This window comes from Lepus europaeus, chromosome 18 (assembly GCF_033115175.1).
Source record: "Lepus europaeus isolate LE1 chromosome 18, mLepTim1.pri, whole genome shotgun sequence".
NCBI classification, from domain to species: domain Eukaryota; kingdom Metazoa; phylum Chordata; class Mammalia; order Lagomorpha; family Leporidae; genus Lepus; species Lepus europaeus.
Genome location: NC_084844.1, coordinates 76,362,734 through 76,388,157, shown reverse-complemented (window position 1 = coordinate 76,388,157; position 25,424 = coordinate 76,362,734). Strand labels below are relative to the sequence as shown.

The following is a 25,424-nucleotide window of genomic DNA, read 5'->3' as shown; positions in this document are numbered from 1 at the left end:
TGTTCAGTTTTTTAATAGTATCCTGTAGATTCCCGACAATATTTTTTAGATTTCTAATTTCCTCTTCTTTTCTTTGGTTTGCCTGTTTCCTTTCCTGTTCTCTGTCTTCTAATTCCAATATTCTCTCTTCTGCTTCACCCATTCTGTTTTTAAGGCTTTCTAATGTGTTTGTCATTTGATCTATTGAATTCTTCATTTCATTATGGTTTCTCGTCACTATCACAGTTTCTTGTTCTACTAGTTGTTTCATTTCATTTTGATTCCTCCTTAATATTACATTTTCACAAGAGAGATTTTCTATCTTGTCCATTAAGGATTTCTGTAGTTCAAGAATTTGTTTTTGAGAGCTTCTTAATGATCTTATCAATTTTTTGAGATCTGCTTCTTGCATTTCTTCTATCTCATCATCTTCATAATCTTGAATTGGGGTGTCTTTTTCATTTGGGGGCATTATAGTGTCTTCCTTGCTCTTGTTACCTTGGTTTCTACATTTGTTTGGTATCTTGGAAGTGTGGCCAAAGAGCTCTGTTTGGTTCTTCAGGGTTGCCTAGGCTCAGGAGTTTCTTTTACATATGTAAAGCGGCCCCTGCTCTTTGTCTTGCTGGGCTTTGTAAGGAGAGTGCAGAGAGAGGCTAGTGTCCCTGCTGGTTCCCCCCCTTTTTTTTTCTCCTCCAGTCAGCCTGGTGTAGTTCCTCCCCCACCCCGCATGAGCTCAGACCACACTCTAACCTTCCCAGACAATGTCTTGGGTTACCTTTCCTTCCAGTGCCGGGGCTCAAATTCTGCAGCCGCCCTTCTGTGGCTGGGCTCGCTCTTTTCCCCACTCTCGCAGCTCCCGTGTCCGCGGCGCGGCTCAGTGCGGGTCGGCATGGCTCGGCGCTGCTAGACGCGGCTCGGTGTGGCTTGGCGTGGCTCGGCGCAGCTCGGCAGGGCAGTGGGCCACCTTGCTCTCCCCGTAGGTCCTCTGTGTCACATCCACTAGATCCGGAAGTTTCCTCTGCAGTTTTTTTTTCTGAGTCTCTTTCTGAGGGTACAGTAACTCCACTTTTGTTAAACTTTCTTTTCCCGAACTGTTGTGTGTGCCCTCACTCTTCTGCCATCTTGGCTCCGCCTCCCCCCCTTGGCTGTTTAATTCTAACTTCTTTTGAAAAATAATTCAACTTTGAATGTCCACCTATATCTGTTATACATTTCTTTCCTGTTTCTAAGAAAAAGAGAGGTGATTAACTAAAATCATTCATGTAGGTAAAAATACCCCCTTTCGGTATCATATTTGACCTTTTATTTTCATGGGTAGAAGCTAATTTGATTGGTTTCAAACTTATCAACATTTGATGCCTCAATAAAGTCACAAGAATGTTGTTTTGATAAAACCAAAAGGAACAGAAATTTTGGGAGATTATCAAAGGTTTAATATAACAGTGTATTGGGTACATTGGATGAAACTGAAATGCCTTTAGTGACATACATACTAGAAACAATAGGTTTGTCTAGAATGGATACTGGAAAAAGCAGAAAGAACCAATCGATTGAGGATGTCTTCAGGTGAGAGAGACATGGGATACATTTTAAAGAAATTCTATAGATACAAAATTTGTATAAGAATCAGAACCAAAGGTCCCCAAGTAATCCAGGATCCACCCAGTGATGATTAGAAAAAGGAGGCAAGAAGCTGAGTCAATAAACAGAGCATTCTTAATCCAAGAAGATATTTGCTCTCCAGTTAGAAGTTTCAGATACTAACAAACCCTCTGGGAGAGGGGAGAATGTTCTGGAAGGCAGATATTAAGTGAGCTAAAAAATTGTGTCATCTAGGCCTGCACCGCGGCTCACTAGGCTAATCCTCCACCTTGCGGTGCCAGCACACTGGGTTCTAGTCCCGGTCAGGGCACCGATCCTGTCCCGGTTGCCCCTCTTCCAGGCCAGCTCTCTGCTGTGGCCAGGGAGTGCAGTGGAGGATGGCCCAAGTGCTTGGGCCCTGCACCCCATGGGAGACCAGGAGAAGCACCTGGCTCCTGCCATCGGAACAGCGCAGCGAGCCAGCCATAGCACGCCTACCATGGCAGCCATTGGAGGGTGAACCAACGGCAAAAAGGAAGACCTTTCTCTCTGTCTCCCTCTACTGTCCACTCCGCCTGTCAAAAATAAAAAAATTAAAAAAATAAAAAAAATTGTGTCATCTGATATTAACAATTTTCATTCATGATTCACTATTCCACAAAATAATCAACTCAATCTATAAGTTTTATTGTATGGTTTTGCAACTCTGCTCAATCATCCACAATAAAATGACACTTGTCATTAAGCAAATGAATTGGAGTGAATCTAATTAAATTTATTAGAATATTAAAAAAATTTGGGGCTTACATTTGGTTTCTATAGAAGAACAATATGTACTTTTCAATTTTTTAACTTACCAGTTAAAATACGAAGAAATTGTATAGGATCAAAATGGACATCTTATGATTTGATTGTAGTTTTTAGCTCTTGTTTATACTCTTGTGGAACTGTGATCTTTATACTTTTGACTTCTTCAATATTATGGTTAGTGGTGCCTTAGCCCTACAATTATAGAGTGCACTGAAATTATGTTTTTGTGAAAGTTAAAGGAGAAGAAGTAATGGAGGAGGGAGAATGATGGAGTAAAAAGAGGGAGGGAGGGAAGTATGGTTATCTTCTTAGAATTATACCTATGATGATCACTGATGTCATAAATAAGAGTGTCAGTTGTTAAATCAACAACGGGAATCACTGTGCACTTGCTCCCCATGTAGGACCTCTGTCCTTAATGTGTTGTACTATGAGAATTAATGGTAAAACTAGTCTTCAAAGGGTTCCTTATACTTCGTGTGTCTGTGTGAGTGCAAACTGTTGAAATCTTTACTTAGTATTGAGTTGAACTTCTATATATAATGATCATTTAAAAATGAATTTTTTTTTAATTTTTTGACAGGCAGAGTGGACAGCGAGAGAGATAGAGAGAAAGGTCTTCCTTTTTGCCATTGGTTCACCCTCCAATGGCCACCGCGGTAGGGGCGCTGCTGCCGGCGCACCGCGCTGATCCGGAGGCAGGAGCCAGGTGCTTCTCCTGGTCTCCCATGGGGTGCAGGGCCCAAGCACTTGGACCATCCTCCACTGCACCCCCTGGCCACAGCAGAGAGCTGGCCTGGAAGAGGGGCAACCGGGACAGGATCAGTGCCCTGACCGGGACTAGAACCCAGTGTGCTGGCGCTGCAAGGCGGAGGATTAGCCTATTGAGCTGCGGCGCTGGCAAAAAATGAATCTTAATGAAGAATGGGATGGGAGAGGTAGTAGGAGGTGGGATGGTTTGGGGGTGGGAAAGTGGGTATTGGGGAAAGAACTGCTATAATTCCAAAGTTGTACTTATGAAATTTATATTGACTAAATAAAAGCTTTCTATAAAAAGAATTATACCTATGAAAAACATGAAATATACCCTCTTCATATTAATAATAATTAAAAAGAAATAAAAAATTAAAAATCATTTTAAGGTCTCAATAGGATATATGCCCAGAACTGACAAGTAAAGTTGCAGAGAATGGCTAATACAGCCTTATCAGTTTCATTTGTCATCCTAATCCCTTCCCCTATGGTCACATTACTTCATTTCTACCACTTCTATTTCTTATATGAAATATATCTTAATGCATTTATTCTTAAACTGAAATAATAGGCTTTTACTCTGTTTTTTAGAAGAGCATAATTGAGGAGCCATGTTGATCTATGTTTTACTTGGAATATTTAGTAATTCTGAAGTATATATGATCTTTTTTGTTTTGACTAAATTGAAACACCAGTAAAAACACAGGGTCTCTGTGATGTTGAGGGGGCATACTTTATGGTGTAACACATGATAGGGATTTGTAAAGGTTTGAGGAGTGCTGGAGAAGAATGTGAATATTACTGAATGGTTCAAATGCTGTGTATTTTATGTGTATGTACACAGTAATTATGTGAATTTATTTGTTTTTATTTGGTTCTAAGTTGTGCATAAGGCTTATCAGTAGAGATCTGCAATAAAGTTTCCCATTATAGATTTACTTATTTCTTGCAGTAGCTTAGTTCTTTAATTGATTTAAATATTTTCAGGTAACTTGGAGCATAAATTTGAGATCCTATCTTCCTAGTGACTAAAAGTTTTGCCATTATGCATTATTTTTTCCCAAAAATATTTGTTTTCCTTAAAGTCTGTTTTGTCTGATATAGTGATTGTGAGTTTCTTTTTAAAATATTTTCCTGAAATATATTTTCAATCCTTTACTTTACTATTTTCACAACCATTTTTGTTTTCACTTTGTATTTTAATGGCTTTTTAAAAAAACTGTTCAGTTTTGTCTAATGAACCCATTTGGGTGATTTTGAGAAAATTTTACCTACTTATATTTAGTATGATCATTAATATATTTAGATTTATTCCCACTTAATTAAGAATTTTAGTTTTCTTAGCCTGAGACCATTTTTCCTATTGTTATTTTAGCAATTATTTTGTTACTTAGTGTATGGAATTTTTCTCCTTTCCTTTTTGGGGATGCATATTTGCTGTTTCTATTACTAGTCATTATCATGGAACATTTACCATACAGATTTTTCTAAATAAAGTAAAAGTTTAAATTATTTGTACTTCTTTCCTCAGGACTGTAGGGATTGTTAGAACACTTAAAATGTAATCACTGCTTTTCTGATTTTGAGTTGCTTTTATTCAGAATTTTAGTTCTTTTTTTTTTCAGCCCCTCAAATTAGCCATAAGGTTTATTATTTCAAATAGATGATGATGCAATTTGCAGTTTATTTACTACTCACCATTCATTTTTGCCTCTCATTCTTCTGAAATCATGACCTGCCTCTTAGGAAGATATCTTGGTTTCATTTCACTGTCAATAATGACAGCTCATCTTTCTGGATAAGTGCAGGGCAGTAGTGACTGTGTTCAGTACTTCAAAGATGGTATTCAAGGCTCTCTGTTTTCTCTTTTTCATCTATTAGTGCAGTTATTCATTATTCAATCATCTTTTTCCCATGGAAGTTTTATAATCATATCTGTTTTCCATTAAGAAGTCATACCTTATACTCTGTATGTAGATTTCTTGTCACTCACTCTTCTTGGCACACATTGTACATGCTGTTTCTTGCATTGGGCTAGAGGGATTGGAGAAGCAGAGTCACTATACTTTCATATAAAGTATCTCCTACATGCTCCTAAGACGTGCGGTTTGATAGGTTTTCTCATTCTGTGCTCCATATCTCTTAATTTTTTATTTATTTATTTATTTTATTTTTGACAGGCAGAGTGGACAGTGAGAGACAGAGAAAGGTCTTCCTTTTGCCGTTGGTTCACCCTCCAATGGCCGCCACGGCCAGAGCGCTGCGGCCAGCGCACCGCGCTGATCCGATGGCAGGAGCCAGGTGCTTCTCCTGGTTTCCCATGGGGTGCAGGGCCCAAGCACTTGGGCCATCCTCCACTGCACTCCCTGACCACAGCAGAGAGCTGGCCTGGAAGAGGGGCAACTGCGACAGAATCCGGAGCCCCAACAGGGACTAGAACCCGGTGTGCCGGCACCGCAAGGCGGAGGATTAGCCTGTCGAGCCACGGCGCCGGCCACATATCTCTTAATTTTAAAAATATTTCAACTTCGAATGGAAGAGGCGTCGCCGGGGCGACGACCCCAACTCCTCCAGCGCGGTCCCGCAGCTTCCGGCAGGGCCGGGGGGCTGCGGGCCGGGGACGCCTTGGGTGGCCGGCAGCGCAGAGGGGGCGCCGCTCGCGGTTCGGCCCTGCTTCTGCCCAGACCCTGGCGCCACCCCAGCCGCTGCAACGCCCTTCCGGCCCTGCCTCCGCCTCCAGCCTCGGCGCCGCGCCCCGCGTCGTCCCCGCCGCCCCCAGGCCCTGGGCCCGCACCCGCGCTGCCGGCTGAGCGCCTCAGCCTCTTTCGCCTCGGGGAGCCGCCGGCCACGCCCGCGGGGCTGGTGCCGGGGCGACCGCGTCTGCTTCAACCTGGGCGGCGAGCTGAACTTCTACCCGGGCCACCGCCGCGGGAGTCAGCGGTCTATCGACCTCAAGAAGCCCACCGACAAGTGGATCTACAAGGGCACGCAGCCCACCTGCCAGGACTTCAGCCAGTTCGCCGCCGCCACGGAGACCATCTCCCTGCTGGTGGGCTTCCCAGCCGGCCAGGTGCAGTGCCTGGACCTCAAGGACACCAGCAAGCTCTTCAACGGGGTGCGGCTGATCGACAAGACCAAGGTGACATATCTAAAGTGGTGTCCGAGTCGGAGAGCCTGTTCCTGGCCTCGCACGCCAGCGGCCACCTGTACCTGTGCACGTCTGCCATCGTGTGCCTCGGCGCCGGCGGTACAGCCTGCTGAGGCAGGGTGAGGGCTTCGCCGCCTCCGCCGCCAAGAGCAAGGCCCCCGCAACCCGCTGGCCAAGTGGGCGGTGGGCGAGGGGCCCCTCAACAAGTTTGCCTTCTCGCCCGACAGCCGGCACCTGGCCTGCGTCAGCCAGGATGGCTGCCAGCGCGTTTTCCACTTGGACTCCGTGCTCCTGCGCGGGCTCATGAAGAGCTACTTGGGCGGGCTGCTGTGTGTGTGCTGGAGCCCGGACGGCTGCTACATGGTGACAGGCGGTGAAGACGACCTGGTCACCGTGTGGTCCTTCACCGAGGGCTGCGTGGTGGCCAGTGGCCACGGCCACAAGTCCTGGGTCAACGCTGTAGCCTTTAACCCCTACACCACGCGGGTGGAGGAGGCAGCAGCCGGCGGTTGTTGGGGAGGGGGCCGGCGAGGAGGAGGGGGGCGAGGAGGAGGGGGAGGCCGCGGCTGGGCGCGCCCAGGCTTTGCCGGACGCATCCCACTCTTCCCACTGCCCAAGGCCGGCTCCGTCACCTACCGCTTCGGCTAGGCCCGCCAGAACACGCACTTCTGCCTCTGGGACCTCACCAAAGACGTGCTGTACCCACACCCACGCCTGGGCCGTACCCGCACCCTCCCTGGCATCCCTGGCACCACGTCGCCTGCCGCTGGCAGCTCACAGGCTGGCGGGCATGGCCCAGGGCCCCTGCCCCACTCACAGTCCCGCTCCAACAGCCTCCCACACCTGGCAGGTGGTGGCAAGGCAGGTGGCCAGGGCAAGGTGGCGGCAGAGCCCGACACGCCATTCAGCATCGGCCGCTTCTCCACGCTCACGCTGCAGGAGTGGCGAGACTGGGGGGGGCCGAGAAAGAGCACAAGCGCTACCACAGCCTGGGCAACATCAGCCATGGGGGTGGCGGCGGCGGGGGGGACAAGCCCAGTGGTCCCGCGCCGTGCAGCCGCCTGGACCCTGCCAAGGTGCTAGGCACCACGCTGTGCCCTCGGATCCACGAGGTGCTGCTGGTGGAGCCTTTGGTGTGCAAGAAGTTCGCTCAGGTGCGGCTCACGGTGCTGCTCTTCCTGGAGGACTGCATCATCACCGCCTGCCAGGAGGGCCTCCTCTGCACTTGGGCCCGGCCGGACAGGGCAAAGGGGACCCGTTTCCCCTTCTCCTCTCCACCTGCCACTTCCCCATCATCTGCGTCAGAGCTCACCAGAAGCGCCAGCCGCCGGGCCGGAAGCTAGCTGAGATGACATCTCCTCCCAACCAGGCAACTCCCCAAGTGGCACAGTGGTGTGAAGCTGTGGATGCTGGGGTCCCTGCACTGTGCCCCAGCCTCCTGGCCTCAATCCTTCCCACTGACCCCACGGATTCCCACATTAACAAGACTAACCAGGACAAATAAAAAAGTCACCTTCATTTCTTCAGCTATCCTCAGATTTCCTATGTCAATGATTCTCTCTTCAACCTAGAAAGATAGAGATCCAATGATCAAAGTGTTTGTGGATTCTTCACTGACTTCTAAAATAATGATATGATAAGGGTGTTCTCATCCCTCTAAATGCCTCTTAACTTTGTTAAAATTTTTCTTTTTTTAAGTTTTATACTTTTATTGAAATGTTCAGTTTCAATGGACCTTTGGCCACCAATGGAAATACACTAACAGTAAAAAAGACATTGGCAGTGGAATGTGACAACTGTCCCCTGGGGATTAAAGCAGAACACAGGGTGATAAGGAAGTGAGCAATCCAAGACCTAAGAGCAGTAGTCTGGCCAAAGATCCCCAAAAGGTAGGAGTCTGAGCTCCCTGAACAATGATAGCCCCCAGGTATTGAGAAGTAACTCAAGGGCTTGTGGATGTGGGGCAATCCAAGATACTGGTCCCACAGGAAAATCTCTCTCATGCCTAATCAACTCTACTTTGGTAAAACTGGGCTCATCTGACAGGACAGTCTGGGGGAGGAAACATAAGTGCTAACAGTAAGAGACCAGTGAACACTTAGTACTGCCTTCATGGCACAGAAAGAAAAGCCAGAGCCAAGGACAAGCTGGCCAGACACTTAACCCCACTGTAATGACTGGAGTTCTTGCTCCTGTTTCCAGACTGTGTCACTCAACTTCTCAGGTCTGTCAGGTTTTCAACTTCCACTTATCTCCTAAGCCAGGTCCCTGTCTGTGTGGCCTCAACCTAGCTTCCCTCTATTTGGTGACTATGACACAAGACCCCTACCCTTCTCTCAGTGATGCATCAAGCAAAGGAGAATCTCTGAGAGGGCAGGAAAATAAGAGAGGCCCACTTGTTTCTCCCACTCTAATGAGCTAGAAGAGACCCCTGCAGCACTCCACTCTACAGATGATCTGGGTCATAGCATCTGAGAAGCTATCTTGGTGACAGTCCTTGAAGCCAAGCTGAAGAACTATATAGTGGTGGCGTTCTTCCAGAAGGCCTCAGCCAGCACCTTCAGGTGGGTGCACACCTGAATGAAACCATCAAGCTTAATGGTGGGATTTGCAGGCAACAGGGAGACCAGGTGCTGTGTGAACTGGGGGTTCAGGGTGTAGCCCATTTGAGACAAATCTGTGCAGCTTGATGGAGCCTGAGTGTTCTGGTGATACTGTGGAAAGACATTCTTCCAGTGCTGAATGAATTTCCCAAAGGTTGAGAAATCAGAGACATTGATGTGGCCTGACTTGGTCTTGTCAAACATGTTTATCATCATGAGGCATATCTTGTCATTGAACAAGGAACAATTGACAGAGCCTGCTTTAGCTCCTTGGTGGGAATATAACTGGTATGATCTGAGTCCAAAACTGGAACATGAGTAGGCATCAGGATCCACACCAGAAGAGGTGCCAGCCTGTCCATAAGGCCTAGGCTGATGAATACCATAGGCATTTAGGTGTGGTGGATGAACGGAGCTTCTGGTGCTGCATCATTTTATGGTCCTCCTGGAGTTGGAGCCTCTGCAGGGTTGGAGTGTCCATAGCCCCTCCACCATCTTTAGTACATAAGGACATTTCACTTTTAGTAGAATTTTTTGGATTTTGTATTTATAGAACCATCATTTTTTTAAAAAGGGGATAATCTGACATCCTCCTTTTCAATATGTAGCCCTCTTATTTATTTTATTGCCTAATGGCTCTGGCTAAAACTTCCAGGACAATACTGAATAGCAATGGTGAATGAAGGCATCTTGTTGGTTCTGGATATTAGGGAGAATGCTTCCCACTTTTCTCAGTTCAGTAAAATGTAGGCCATAGGTTTGCCATAAAATGCCTTAGTTATGTTGAGGAATGTTCTTTCTGTACCCAATTTGCTTAATTTTTCAACATGAAATTATGTTGTATTTAATCAAATGCTTTTCTCTTTTGAGATAATCTCATGGTTTTTGTTTTTCAGTTTGTTTATGTGATGAATCACATTTATTGATTTGTGAATGCTAAACCCTCCCTGCATATCAGAGGAAAATCCTACATGGTCCAGGTGAATGATCTTTCTGATGTGTTGTTGGATTTGATTAGCTAATATTTTGTTGAAGATTTTGGCATCTATGTTCATTAGGGATATTGGTCTATGGTAAACTTTCTGTTGTATCTCTTTCATGTTTAGGAATTAAGGTAATGCAGGCTTCACAGAAAGAGCTTGGGAGGATTCTCTCCCTTTTAATTGTTTCCCTCCCTTTTAACTGTTAGAATAGCTTGAGAAAAATTGGAGGCCGGCACCGTGGCTCACTAGGCTAGTCCTCCGCCTAGCGGCACCGCAACACCGGGTTCTAGTCCCGGTCAGGGCACCAGATTCTGTCCCGCTTGCCCCTCTTCCAGGCCAGCTCTCTGCTGTGGCCAGGGAGTGCAGTGGAGGATGGCCCAAGTGCTTGGGCCCTGCACCCCATGGGAGACCAGGAGAAGCACCTGGCTCCTGCCATCGTATCGACGCAGTGCGCCAGCCACAGTGCACCAGCCGCGGCAGCCATTGGAGGGTGAACCAATGGCAAAGGAAGACCTTTCTCTCTGTCTCTTTCTCACTGTCCACTCTGCCTGTCAAAAAAATGGAATTAATTATTTTTAAATGTCTTATAGGAATGCTTATTGAGCCATGTCATTTTACACATCCATAGTAACCTTGAATGCAAATGACCTCAACTGTAAAGTTGAAAGATAGACTAGGTGAATGGATTAGAAAACAAAACCCATTTACTTACTCCCTAAAAGAAACATATCTCACCAGCAAAGAACCCACACACTGAAAGTAAAGGATGGAAAAAGATATTTCATGCTAATGGATAGTAAAAAAAGACAGGTGGTGCCATGCTCATATCAAACAAAATATATTTTAACACAAAAACTCTTAGAAGAGATGGAGAAGGGCACTATGTAAAATGATTAAGGGATCAATTCAAATAAAGATGTGACTATAATAAATGTAAATAGTTTTATATATAATTATAATTATATAAAATATATATAAATATAATATGTAATTTATATATACATATAATATAAATTTACATTTTATTATAAAATTATTTATTATACATGTATTAATGTATTTATAACAATAAATAAATGTATTTATAACAAGAAATGTATAAACAAATAATAAAAAGTGCTTCTACCTAAAGAAATGTTAATAGATCTAAGGGAGACATATTCTCCAATACAACAGTAACAGGGGACTTCAACATCCCACTTTCAACAATGGACAGATCAACTAGACAGAAAAATCAACAATGAAACAAGAGAGCTATTTGACACTCTTAACAAAATGGACCTAACTGATATCTACTGAATTTTCGTCTCACAGTTTAGAATACACACTCTTCTCAAGAGTGCATAGAACTTTTTCTAGGATAGACCATAGGCTAGGCCACAAAGCAAGTTTCTGAACATTCAAAAAATGGAAATCATATCAGGCATCTTCTCTAACAACAATGGAATGAAGCTGGAAATTAACAACTCAATAATCTGTAGATGACATGCAAACACATTGAGACTGAACAACATACTTCTGAATGAACACTGAGTCATAAAAGATCAGAATAGAAATAAATTCTGGAAATGAATGAGGACATCAATACATCATATCAAAATTTGTGGGATACAACAAAAGGAGTGTTAAGAGGGAAGTTTATAGCAATTGGTGTCTACCTAAAGAAATTGGAAAGTCATCAAATAAATGAACTATCAATTCATCTAGAGGACCTAGATAAACAAACCAAGCCCAAAATAAGTAGCAGAAAAGAAATAATTGAAATTAGAGAATAAACCAAATTTAAACAAAAATAATACAAACAATTATTGAAATGAAGAACTGGATTTTTGAATAAAAATAACAAAGTTGATACACCGTTGGCCCAAGTAACCAATAAAAAATAGGGAGAAGATACAAATCAATAAAATCAGAAATGAAAAAGGAAATGTAACAACAGATACCACAGAAACCAAAAGAATCATCAGGAATTACTATACGGAGCTGTATGCCATCAAATTGGGAAACCTAGAAGAAATGGATAGATTCCTGAACACAGTCTACCAAAATTGAATCATGAAGCCATAGAATACCTAGACAGACTGATAACCAATATGGAGATTGAATCTTATTTTGTTTAACATAATGTCCTCCCAGACACATCCTCATTGTTGAAAATGTCATTTTATCTTTTTTCATGGATGAATAATATTACACTATGTATATGTACCACAATTGTCTTTATTTATTAACCAGTTGATGAATGTGTAGATGGTTTCAATTTCATGGCTATTGTGAGTGTTCTGCAATAAATGGGAATTTAGATGTCTTTTGAACATAGTGTTTTTATTTACTTTGGAGATCTATCTATCCATCCATTCATTAGTGGTATTACTAGATCATATGACAGTTCTACTTTCAATTTTTGAGTAACCCCATATTGTTTTCCATATAGTAACTTGTGTTTGGAGTAACAATGTGTAAGGACTCCCTTTTCTCTATATTCTTAGTAGCATTTGTTTTTGTCTGTCTTTTTTATAACAGCCAACCTAACTGCAATGGTGTAACATCTCACTGTGTTTTGATTTGCATTTATCTGATGATTAGTGATGCCAAAGTTGCTCTCATATACATACTGGACATTTGTCTTTTATGAAAAATGTTTATCTAGGTCTATGGATCTTTTTAAATCATCACCATTATTATCTTCCCTTATATAGTCTGGATCCCCACCCCTTATCAAATATACAGTTTATAAATACAGTCTGCCATTCAGTGGGTCACCTCATCATTCAGGCATTGTTTCTTTGTTGTACAGAAGCTTCCTAATTTAATGAAGTCCCATTTATACATGGTTTTCTTTTGCTTCCTGTATTTTTGGATCTTATCCAAAAAATCTTGCCCATTCCATTGCCCTGAAGCATTTGCATTCTTTTCTTGAGGAATTTCAGAGTTTCAGGTTGCACAGTCAATTATTTAATACATTCTGAGTCAATTTTGTATATTGAGAGATGGAGGTCTAGTTTCATTTTTCTGCAGTGGATCTTCAGTTTTTCTAGTGCCATTTAATGAGACCATGCTTTCTCCAATTCATGCTCTTAGCACCTTTGTCAAAGGTCAACTAGCTGTCTATAGATGTATGAGTTTACCTCTAGGGCTTTTGTTCTGTTCTGTTTGTGTATATGGATGTGTCTGTTTTTATGCCCATATTATGTTGATTTGATCACTATAGCTTGGTAGTATGCTCTGAAGCCAAATAGTATATCACTGTACTTACCCCTATTTATTATGTTATCATGCTTCTTGTGATGGCCCATTTTTCTCTCTTAATCCAACACTGAACTGCAAGTTAAGTGTTCTCTTTTATTGTCATGGTAAATGTGGAGGCAGTTTCCTGGAGATACATTGAGAAAACATCATGTGTGTCAATGCAGTGTGTGTGGCAGGGTCTCCCTAGAGATTGAAATTAGGGTCTGCACACATTTTATGTAAACTCCGTCAGATAAAGATCCTCAAAGAAAGGCAGTAGTCATAGAGTGTGATCTGAACATAACTAACTTTTCCTCCCAGAAAATAAGCTGTTATGTTTTTCAATCACTGAGAGTTTGAGGTGATTATTCCTGTTATTCCTGAATATTCCTGTTAGCCAGGGGACAGTAATTATTCTTCCTACTGGACAAGTGAGGCTACACTGTTAGGTTGAATTACTCCTTCAAGGCTTGTATGCACCATGACAATGACTAGATATTCTTACACATGATGTTCTCATTAAACCTAAATTTCAAGCTATATATTTTGTACCTCCTCATTGGGGTTGGTATTGCTACTTCAAAGGAGATGCCCTGAGGATATAGAGGATATTGATAAGGCATTGGTAAGAAGATAGCACCTACACAGACAAGTGTTGGTGATCTATGTATTAAGTATTGATAAGTTGTGAATAATAATCCTCACCTAGGATTTAACTATCTGAATTTTACTTGGAATTGTTCAACCAATAGAGATGTATTAACCCAAATATTATCCTATTAAGAAAAAATTAATTTGGGCAAAATAGTAAAAGATCATTTTTATATCAAAAAGGATATTGTGTAAGTGTCATACTTAATGTGTTAATAAATATTTGGATAATGATATCAATGTTCTTGATTTTTTGTCCTTGTTGACTGTGCATTTGGTCTTTTGGAGTTTTCAGATGTTTTTGTTCTACATTCTTCATGATTCCGATTTTCAACATGATAAACATATAGGAGATTTAGTGGCCCCATATAAGCTCAGGATTACTCCAAATAAATAAAATTTCTATACATTTCAGAGAAATAAATTAATGCTGATTTCCACCTAGTTTATCTTTGTTTACCCTATACAGAAATTCTGTTGTGCTGCTTCTAAGTGTTCTTAAACTTGAATTCCACAGATGCAGTCCTTTCAAATTTTAAAAGATATTTTCATACTCTTTCCATTCTATTTTCCATGGGTGTCCTTTTTTTTGGTAGATATTTGTGCAACTTGCTTTTTATTTATTTTTTATATTTTTTAACTTTTATTTAATGAATATAAATTTTACAATGGCTTCCCCCCATAACTTCCCTCTCACCCACAACCCTCCCCTTTCCTGCTCCCTCTCCCCTTCCATTCACATTAAGATTCATTTTCAATTCCCTTTATATACAGAAGATCAGTTTAGTATATATTAAATAAAGATTTCAACAGTTTGCACCCACACAGAAACACAAAGTGAAAAATACTGTTGAAGTACTAGTTATAGCAGTAAATCACAATGTACAGCACATTAAGGACAGAGATCCTACATGAGGAGTAAGTGCACAGTGACTCCTGTTGTTGACTTAACAAATTGACAATCTTGTTTATGGCATCAGTAATCACCCTAGGCTCTTGTCATGAGTTGCCAAGGCTATGGAAGCCGTTTGAGTTTGCTGACTCTGATCTTATTTAGACAAGGTGATAGTCAAAGTGGAAGTTCTCTCCTCCCTTCAGAGAAAGGTACCTCATTCTTTGATGGCCCGTTCTTGGTTAATTCTCCACCTGTGGTGCTGGCATCCCATATGGGTGCTGGTTCAATCCTGGTTGCTCCTCTTCCAGTCCAGCTCTCTGCTGTGGCATTGGAAGGCAGTGGAGGATGGCCCAAGTGCTTGGGCCACTGCACCCACATGGGAGACCAGAAGGAATCACCTGGCTCCTGGCTTTGGATTGGTGCAGCACTGGCCATGGCAGCCATTTGGGGGAGTGAATCAATGGAAGGAAGGCCTTTCTTTCTGTCTCTTTCTCTCTCACTGTCTACAACTCTACCTGTCAAATAAAAAAAGTCACACAAGACCCATATATTTGCTGTCTCCAAGAAAAACAACTCACCAACAAAGATTCAAACTGAAAGGGAAAGGATGGGTAAAGATATTATGCTCTAACAGAAAGCAATAGAGCAGGATTAGCCATCAAAACATCAGACAAAATTGACTTTAACACAAAAATGGTTAAAAGAGACAACCAACTGCAGTACATAGTGATTAAAGGGTCAATTCAGCAGAAAGATGTGACTGGAGTAAATATATTATGCACTCAGTGCCAGGGTGCCAACGTAAATATTAATGGACCTAAAGGGAGATGTGGACTCAAACACAATAATAATGTGGGACTGCAGCACCCTACTTGCATCAATAGAGAAGAATTAGGCAAAAATATCAACATATAAATAGAGCTACTCTACTCTGTGGACCAAATGGACATAAATGATATCTACAAAACCTTTCATCCTATAATTATGGAATACAGATTCTCTTCATCTGTGCATTTAACTTAGTCTAGGCAAAAACATACCCTATCCTATAAACCAAATCTCAGAAAATTACAAGAAAATTTAAATCATACCATGTATCATTTCTGACCACAACAGAATAAAGCTGGGAAGTAACTAAAGAATCTATAGATAATGTGCAACATGGATAGACTGAATAACACACTCCTGAATGAACAATGATTGATAGAAGAAATAAAAAATCTGTAAACAAATTAAGATGACAACATAATATATCAAACATTATGGGATATAGCAGAAATAGTGTTAAGATAGAAGTTTATTGCAATTAGTGTCTACATCAAGATACTGAAGAAACATAAAATAAATGAGCTATCAGTGCATCTCAAGGACCAAGGAAAACAGCAAAATAAACTCCAAATGAGTAATAGGAAACAAGTAATTAAAATTACAGAACAAACAAAATTGAAACCAAATAAATGTAAATGGTTAGTGAAATGAACAGCTTGTAATTTGAAAAAGTAAACAAAATTCATGAATTATTGGCATACTAGTAAAAAAAAAGATGAAGAAGTCCCAAATATATAAAATTGGAGTTTAAAAAGGAGATGTAACAATAGATATTAAAAAGAATTAAAAAGAATCACCAAGAATGAATACAAACAGCTATATGCCAACAAATAAGAAAATATAGAATAGATAGATTTCTGAATACATATAATCTACCAAAATTAAGGTACAACAACATTGAAAACCTAAACAGACAAATAAACAAGATGCAGATTGAATCAGTAATAAAAGACCTCCCAACAAAAAAGTAGGACCAGATGGCTTAACTACTGAATCTTAAAAGACTTTGAAGAATTAATTCTCATTGTGCTGATACTATTTAAAAAAAAGAGAGGGAATCCTCCATATCTCCTTCTATGAGGCCAGCATCAACTTACTTTCATAATCAGAAAAAGGCACAACAAAGAAAGATAACTATATACCAATATCACTGATGAACGTAGAAGCATAAATTCTCAACAAAATACTAGCTAATTTAATCTGATAGCACATCACGAAGATCATTCATCTGGACCAAGTGGGGTGGCTAAACATTCTCATATCAATAAATGTGATATATCACATTTACAAAGAATGAAAACCATATGATTATCTCAATAGATACAGAGAAAGTAGTTGATAAAATACAGCATCCTGGGGCCAGCACAATGGTGTAGCAGGTTAAACCTCAACCTGTGTTGCCAGCATTCCATATGGGTGCCAGTTTGATCCCAGCTGATCCACATCTGACCCAGCTATCTGCTAATACACCTGGGAAAACAAAAGAAGATGGCCCAAGTGTTTGGGCCCCTACACTCACATGGGAGATCCAAAAGAAACTCCTGTCTCCTCACTTTCTATTGGCTCAGCTCTGACCAAAGCAGCCATTTTGGGAGTTTAATGGTAGATGGAAGAACTCTCTCTCTCTCCCCCTCTCTCTGTTTGTGAATATGCCTATCAAATAAAATATATTTTTAAAAAATCCTGTCATGATGAAATCATTAAGCAAATTGGGTAGGGAAAAACATTCTTCAAAACAATCAAGACAATAATAGCAAACTCACAGCCAGCGTCATACTGAATGTGGAGATGTTGAAAGCATTTACACTAAGATGCAGAACCAAAGATACTCACTTTCACCACTGCCATTCAAAATACTCTCAGAAATGTTAGCCATAGCCATTAGGAAAAAAAAATCAAAGGGATACAAACTGAAAAGTGGGAAGTCAAATTATCACTGTTTGCACACAGCATGTATCTATGTATAGGGGAACCAAAATACTCCACTAAGAGACTATTGGAACCCATTAGAGTTTGGTGAAGTTGAAGGATATAAAATTAACACAGAAAAACCAATAGCTTTTCTATACAGACACAATGCCATGATTGAGAAAGAACTTGTTTTTTTGTTGTTTTGTTTTTTAAGATTTATTTATTTATTTGAAAGTCAGAGTTACACAGAGAGAGGAGAGGCAGAGAGAGAGAGAGCGGTCTTCTGTATGATGGTTCACTCCCCTGATGGCCACAACAGCTGGAGCTGTGCCAATCCAAAGCCAGGAACCAGGAGCTTCCTCTGGGTCTCCCACATGGGTGTGGGGACCCAAGGACCTGGGCCATCTTCTACTGCTTTCCCAGGCCATAGCAGAGAGCTAGATTGGAAGTGGAGCAGCCAAGTCTCGAACCAGCACCCATATGGGATGCCAGGGCTTCAGGCCAAGGTGTTAACCCACTGCACCACAGCACTGGCCCCGAGAAAGAACTTGTAAGATCAGTCCCAATCACAATAGCCACAATACACTTAAAACAACTTGAAATAAATTTAACTATGCAGGTGAAAGGTGTCTATGAAAAAAATTATGAAGCATGAAAGAAAGAAAAAAGTAGAATAAAAAAATGGAAAAATCTTCCATATTCTTGGATTGGAAAAACTAATATCAGCACATATATACAATGAACTAATCTTTCACAAATGAGCTAAAATAAATTCTCAGAGAATGGGCAGTGTCTTCAATGAATGAAGCTGGGAAAATTAGGTCTATACATACAGAAATATGACACAAGATCCCTACCTTACACTTTAAACAATAATCAACCCAAAATGGATCAAAGATCTAAATCTATGACATGATAAAATCAAATCATGAGAGGTAAATAAATGTTGGTGAAACTCTGCAAGACATCAGCATAGTCAAAGATTTCTTGGAAAAGAACCCAGACACACAGGCAATAAAAGCAAAAAGTAGACAAGTGGGATTACATTAAGCCAAGAAGTTTCTTAACTGCAAAGGAAACACTTAAATAAGTGAAGAGGCAATCAACAGAATGAGAAAAATTATTTGTGAACTATATGTGAATGAAGGAATATTATTGAGAATTTATTAAGAGCTCAAGAAATTCAGCAATAAAGTAAACAATTCAGTTAAAAATGGGCATAGGACATGAACAGGAATTTTTCAAAGGATGGAATTCAGGTGGCCAACAATGAAAAAATGCTGGGGTCAACAGCCATCTGGGAAATGCAAATAAAAACCACAATGAGGGCCTGGCACTATGGCACAGGGGATTAAAGCCATGGCCTGAAGCGTCAGCATCCCATGTGGGCGCCGGTCGAGAACCGGCTGCTCCACTTCCAATCCAGCTCTCTGCTATGACCTGGGAAAGCAGTGGAAGATAGTCCAAGTCCTTGGGCCCCTGCACCCACGTGGGAGACCAGGAAGAAGCTCCTGGCTCCTGGCTTCAGATCGGTGTAGCTCTGGCTGTTGCAGCCAGTTGGGGAATTAACCATCAAACGGAGGATCTCTCTCTCTCTCTCTCTCTCTCTCTCTCTCTCTCTCTCTCTCTCTCCCTCTCTCTCCCTCTCTCTTTCTCTCTCTCTCTCTCTCCCCCCCCCCTCTCTCTTACTCTCTCTTTCTCCCTCTCCCTCTGCCTCTCCTCTCTGTGTAACTCTGACTTGCAAATAAATAAACAAAATCTTTAAAAAACACCCACAATGAGAGGTTGGTGCTGTGGTGTAACATGTAAAGCCACTGTATGCACTGTTAGCATCCCTGTGGATGCCAGTTTGGGTCCTGGATAATCCACTTCTGATCCAGATCTCTGCTAATGCAACTGGAAAAGCAATAGAAAATCACCAAAGTCCTGGACTTCTCCACCATGTGGGAGGTCCAGATGAAGCTCCTAGCCCCTGCCCTTGGCCTGGCAAAGCCCTGATGATTGCAGCTATTTGGGGAGTGAACCACTGGATGGAAGATTCTCTCTCTGCCTCTGCCTCTCCTTTTTGTAATCCTTTCAATTAAATAAATAAATCTTAAAAAATAACCACAATAGGATGGCATCTCATCCCAGTTATAACAGCTATAAACCAATATTTAAAAAATAAATTTTGGCTAGGATGTGTGGCAAAGGGTACTCTAATACACTGTCAATGGGAATGTAAACTAGTACAACCAATATTTAAAAAGACAGTCTGGAGATTTCTCAGAAATCTGACAATTTATCTACTACATGACCCAGACATCCCACTCCTGGGAATTTCACTAAAGGAAATGAAATCAGCATATGAAAATGTTATATTTATCTCCATGTCTATTGCAGCTCAGTTCAAAATAGCTAAAATGTTGAATTGACACAGATGTCAGTAGTCTGTTGACTGGATAAAGGAAATACACACACACACACACAGTATGGAATACTACTCAGTCATAAAAATAATGAAATCATGTCTCTTGCAATAAAATGAATGGAACTGCACCAGCACCGCAGCTCACTAGGCTAATCCTCTGCCTTGCGGCGCCGGAACACCGGGTTCTAGTCCCGGTCGGGGCACCGATCCTGTCCCGGTAGCTCCTCTTCCAGGCCAGCTCTCTGCTGTGGCCTGGGAGTGCAGTGGAGGATGGCCCAAGTGCTTGGGCCCTGCACCCCATGGGAGACCAGGAGAAGCACCTGGCTCCTGCCATCAGATCAGCGTGGTGCGACGGCCACAGCACGCCTACCGTGGCGGCCATTGGAGGGTGAACCAACGGCAAAAAGGAAGACCTTTCTCTCTATCTCTCTCTCTCACTGTCCACTCTGCCTGTCAAAAAATTAAAAAAAAAATGAATGGAACTGGAAACCATTATATTTAGTGAAATAAATCAGTCTCCAAATAGACAGATATCCTGTATTTTCACTGATGTATGGTAACTAATATACAGAGTACAAAAATGTAATATAAATGAATGAAATTGGCATTTTGAGAACTGATTTTTTGTATAGTCCTTGTCTATACTCTTAAGAAACAGTGGTATTTCCGACTGAGTATTTGTTGAATTCTTTACTTAGTAGAGGGTTAAGCTTGGGATTATAGCATAAACTGAAAGTATGTTGTTGTGAAATTTGAAAGAAAAAATAAGAAAGGAGGAATAAGGGAGGTTGGAAATATGGGTAGGAGAGAGGGCAGAGTGGGAAGTATCACTCAGCTCCTAAATCTGTATATATGAAATACATAAATTTGCTCACCTTATAGAAGTAAAATATTTTTAAAAATAAAAATAAATTGAATGGAAATAGAGAACAATTGAATTTTCAATAGTATCAAAAGGAATAAAGTACTTAGGAATAAAATTAACCAAGGAAATAAAATATCTAAACACTGAAACTTACAAATAAATGATCATGAAACAAATGGAAATAGGGGCCAGCGCTGTGGTACAGCACGTTAAAGCCCTGGCCTGCAGCACTGGCATCCCATATGGGTGCTGATTCTGGTCCCATCTGCTCCACTTCCAACCCAGCTCTCTGCTGTGGCCTGGGAAGGCAGTGGAAGATGACTCAAGTCCTTGGGCCTCTACACCCATCAGGGAGACCTGGAAGAAGCTTCTGGCTCCTGGCTTCAGATGGGCACAGCTCTGGCCATTGCGGCCATCTAGAGAGTGAACCAGTGCATGGAAGATCTCACTCTCTGTCTCTAACTCTCTCTGTAACTTTCAAATAAAAAAAACTTTTTAAAAAGCAAATGAATAGGCCGGCGCCATGGCTCACTAGGCTAATCCTCCACCTGTGGCACTGGCACACCAGGTTCTAGTCCCGGTTGGGGTGCCGGATTCTGTCCCGGTTGCTCCTCTTCCAGTCCAGCTCTCTTCTGTGGCCCAGGAATGCATTGGAAGATGGCCCAAGTTCTTGGGCCCTGCACCTGCATGGGAGACCAGAAGGAGGCACCTGGCTCCTGGCTTTGGATTGGCACAGCACCAGCCATGGTGGCCACTTGGGGGGTGAACCAATGGAAAAGGTAGACCTTTCTCTCTGTCTCTCTTTCACTGTCTAACTCTGCCTGTCCATTAAAAAAAAGAATGGAAATATGTCCTGAGTTCATATATTGTTACATATATATGTATGTATGTAAGCATATATACATATATATATGAAGTTCAGAAGATTGTAAGTGACCTATAGATTCAAATGTTTCCTTATAACACCATAATAGTTACCTTTTTAAAAGTGTAGAGAAAATTCATATGGAATCTCAAAGTATCCAAATACTCAAAATATTCTTGAAAATAAGATCAAAACTGGAGGATTCACATTTCCTTAGTTCAGAAGGAAAAGTAACCAAGAAGTGCCATATTAGTATGAAAACAAATCCATAGACCAAAGGAGTGGAACAGACAGGTTAGGAGTGGGCACTTGGCCTCTCAGTCGAGATTCTGGTTACGATGCAGACAACCCATTTGACCGTGCTTGGCTTGAATTCTCTGCTCTGGCTCCTGACCCCAGCTTTCTGTCAATACAGAGTATGGGAGGCAGTGGTGATGGGACAAGTAGCTGGGGTCCCTGAAACCCACAAGGAGGCAAGGACTGTGTTTGCACCTCTGGCTTCTGGCTCCAATTCCAGTTGCAGGCCAGACCTGGTCATTGCAGACATTTGGCGAGTGAACCAGTAGATAGCAGCTCACTCACTCGATTTTTTTCTCTCCTCTCAAGTTAAAAAATAGTAATATTAAGGTTAAATATATAATAAAATAAGCTATGCTAATAAAAAATATCAAGATTTGATAATTTCACTGATATAGAAAAACTGACTAAATTCAGCTTGTGATTAAAACCCTAAACTAACTATTCCTGATGAGAATCTCCACCACAGGAAGGGCACCTATGGAAAATCTACAGTAAATTCCTATAAAATGTGAACGAGGCATTGATAATACTTTTAACACTTCCATTCAACAGTGGAGCAGAGGGCTATGCAAAGGAAATCATAAACAAACAAAAAACCTCCAAATTGTACACAAAAGCACAAACATGACTTGTAATGCCTAAAACATATCCTGTAAGCAAAAAACATCCTGAGTATTCACTAAAAACCCAAAGTAAAATTCAGTGTGTTCAGAGTATAAAATAGATATAAGCATGAATTATATTCCTGTATACTAGCAATGAACATTATGAAAATCCAATTAACATTAACATTCAAGGTAGCAAGAAAGTGAAAATACCATTAACAAATTTAAGAAAACAAAAACCTTGGATTGTATAGTGGTAAAATATAAAATATAAGAACATATAATTGTGGGCAGGGCTGTACTGTGATATAGCAGGTAAAGCTGCTGCCTGCAGTGCTGGCATCCCATATGGGCACCAGTTCAAGACGCAGGTGCTCCACTTCTGAGCCAGCTCTCTGCTACAGTCTGGGAAAGCAGTGGAAGATATCCCTGCACTCACATGGAGATGCAGAAGCAGCTCCTGGCTGCTGGCTTCAGATTGGCCCAGCTCGGGCCATTGTAGCAATTTGGGGAGTCGAACAGAGGATGGAAGACCTCTCTCTCTCTGCCTTTCTGTAACTCAGCCTTTTAAATAAAAGGTCTTGCTTTTTTCCAGTGGTTCACCCTCCAAATGGCCACTACAGCCGGTGCACTGTGCTGATCCGAAGTCAGGAGCCAGGTGCTTCCTCCCGGTCTCCCATGTGGGTGCAGGGCCCAAGCACTTGGGATATCCTCCACTGCATTCTCGGGCTATAGCAGAGAGCTGGACTGGAGAGGAGCAACCTGGACAGAATCCAGCAGCCCAATCAGAAGTAGAACCTGGGGTGCTGGCGCTGCAGGCAAAAGATTAGCCAAATGAACCGCGGCACCGGCCACAGCAATGGTATTTATTATTATGCATTTGATTAAATCACAGTTGTTGCTTTATGATGATTCAATGGTTGGTATCTGGCATCACTTATCAGTTTATAGCATCACAATGGATTACCACAATGATGTTTTATGACATCAATTGATTACAATTTCACTGTGGTAGATTTATGATGACAAAATGTATTTTATGACTTCATGATTAATCATGACATCACAATTATAATTTAATAATAATGATGTTTTATCACATCACAGGTTAATCACAACATAGTTTTTTTTACGATGTTACAGTGTTAGGTTATTGCATCACAATGGCAGATCTATTACCTCAACAATTGATTATGACAAAACAGCTTGCTTTCTGACACAATAGATTTACCTCACAATGTTTTCTATGATAACACAATGACAGGCTTATGACATCACAATTCATTATGACAAAACAACAGTTGGTTTATGACATCTTAATTGATGTTTACATCACAAAGTTTTATGACATCAAACTTGATTGTTAACACAACCGTTAGGTTGTGACATTGCAATTAATGTTACTACTGTTTGCATTGGATTTTCTTTGTAATTTTACTTGGAGATTTTCTGCCTTCACATTCTTTCCCTATTATGTCATCTTAATTGTCCCTATTATGTGGTGAATTTCTACAGAAATCATGTTTTTTTAGCACATAAAACATGGGTCAACAGGTTCCTCCCCACTGGCTTTTTGCTGCCTCCACAACTCAGTGCTAACCCTGTAAGTGCACCAAAGGGTATCCTCACAAAATGAGAATGGGAAAGCTCCCCAAGCTCCAAATTCTATGTTAAGAACAATAATAGCATAGCAATGCTTCTAAACACAAATGCATGGTGTGCCTCCAGCTGAATGTTTTATGACATCATAATTTATTACACAATGGTGTATTTACAATATCACAGTGATGTTTTATGACACCATAATTGATTATGTAAACACAATGTTTTAAAACATCACAATAGTTGGTTTATGGCATGACAATATTTGTTTCTGATATCAATGGTTTTTGTGACAACACACTTATGACCTGATAATGCTGTTTTATGTTATCACAATTGATTATGAGGTCATAATGGTAGGTTTAAGATATCACAGTGTTTTTTATGACTTCATAATTGATTATGATATCACAATACAGATTTAGAGTATCACAATCATTTTAAATGACATTATAATTGATGTTGATATCACAATGTCTTAATGATAATGACATCACAATGCTGTTTTTGGCATAATGTTAGTTTTAATTATGTCACAATTAGGCCATCACAATCATTTTTAGGACCTCACAATTTATCATGACATCACAGTTTTGGCTTATCCCATCACAATCATGATTTATGATAACACAATTATGACAAAACAATAGTTGATTTACAACACCACAATGGTTGATTTATGATATAACAATGGTGGTTTATGATATGACAACTAATTTGGCATCACAGTTGATGTCACAATTGGTCATCTTGGAACAATGACAGGTTAATGAAAGAATTGATTATGACATCACTATTGTAGGTTTATAATTTCACAATGGTGGGTTTATCATGAACCAATTGACTGTAATATCATAATAATTGTATGTTATTGTATATTGTATATATATACATATAAATTTTATATTGTATATATATAGTACATATCATAATAATCATAATTGTTTTAATAAAACAATGGTTTGTATCACAATTTATTATGACATTACAGTTCTGACCTCACAATTGATTATGGAAAACAATGGTTTATGACATGACAGTTATGATATCACAGGTGATTATAACATCACATGGTAGCCTTATTAAATATCTATTAATTTACTTGAAAGACAGTTACAAAGAGAGAAGGGGGAAACAGAGAGACAGAGCTTCCATCTGCTGGTGCAGTCCCCAAACTGCTGCAACAGCTATTGCTGGGCCAGTCCAAATACTGAGGAGTTAAGAGTTTAAGTGAGTCTCCCACATGAGCACAGGGGCCCAATTAATGGGCTATTTTCTGCTTTCCCAGGTTCATTAGCAATGAGCTAGAACAGAAAGGAGCAGCTGATAGTTGGACTGGCATCCACATGGGATATTGTCACAGGCAGTTATTTAACCCTCTATGGCATAATACTAGACAAATAGCAA

General features: G+C 41.0%; 2 pseudogenes; both read left to right on the top strand.

Annotated features, from left to right (window-relative positions):
• LOC133747049 (adenomatous polyposis coli protein 2-like) overlaps nucleotides 1-25,424 on the top strand; it is an 834,579-nt pseudogene that overhangs the window by 110,154 nt on the left and 699,001 nt on the right.
• Nucleotides 1,496-8,022, top strand: LOC133776812 (dystrophia myotonica WD repeat-containing protein-like; annotated as a pseudogene).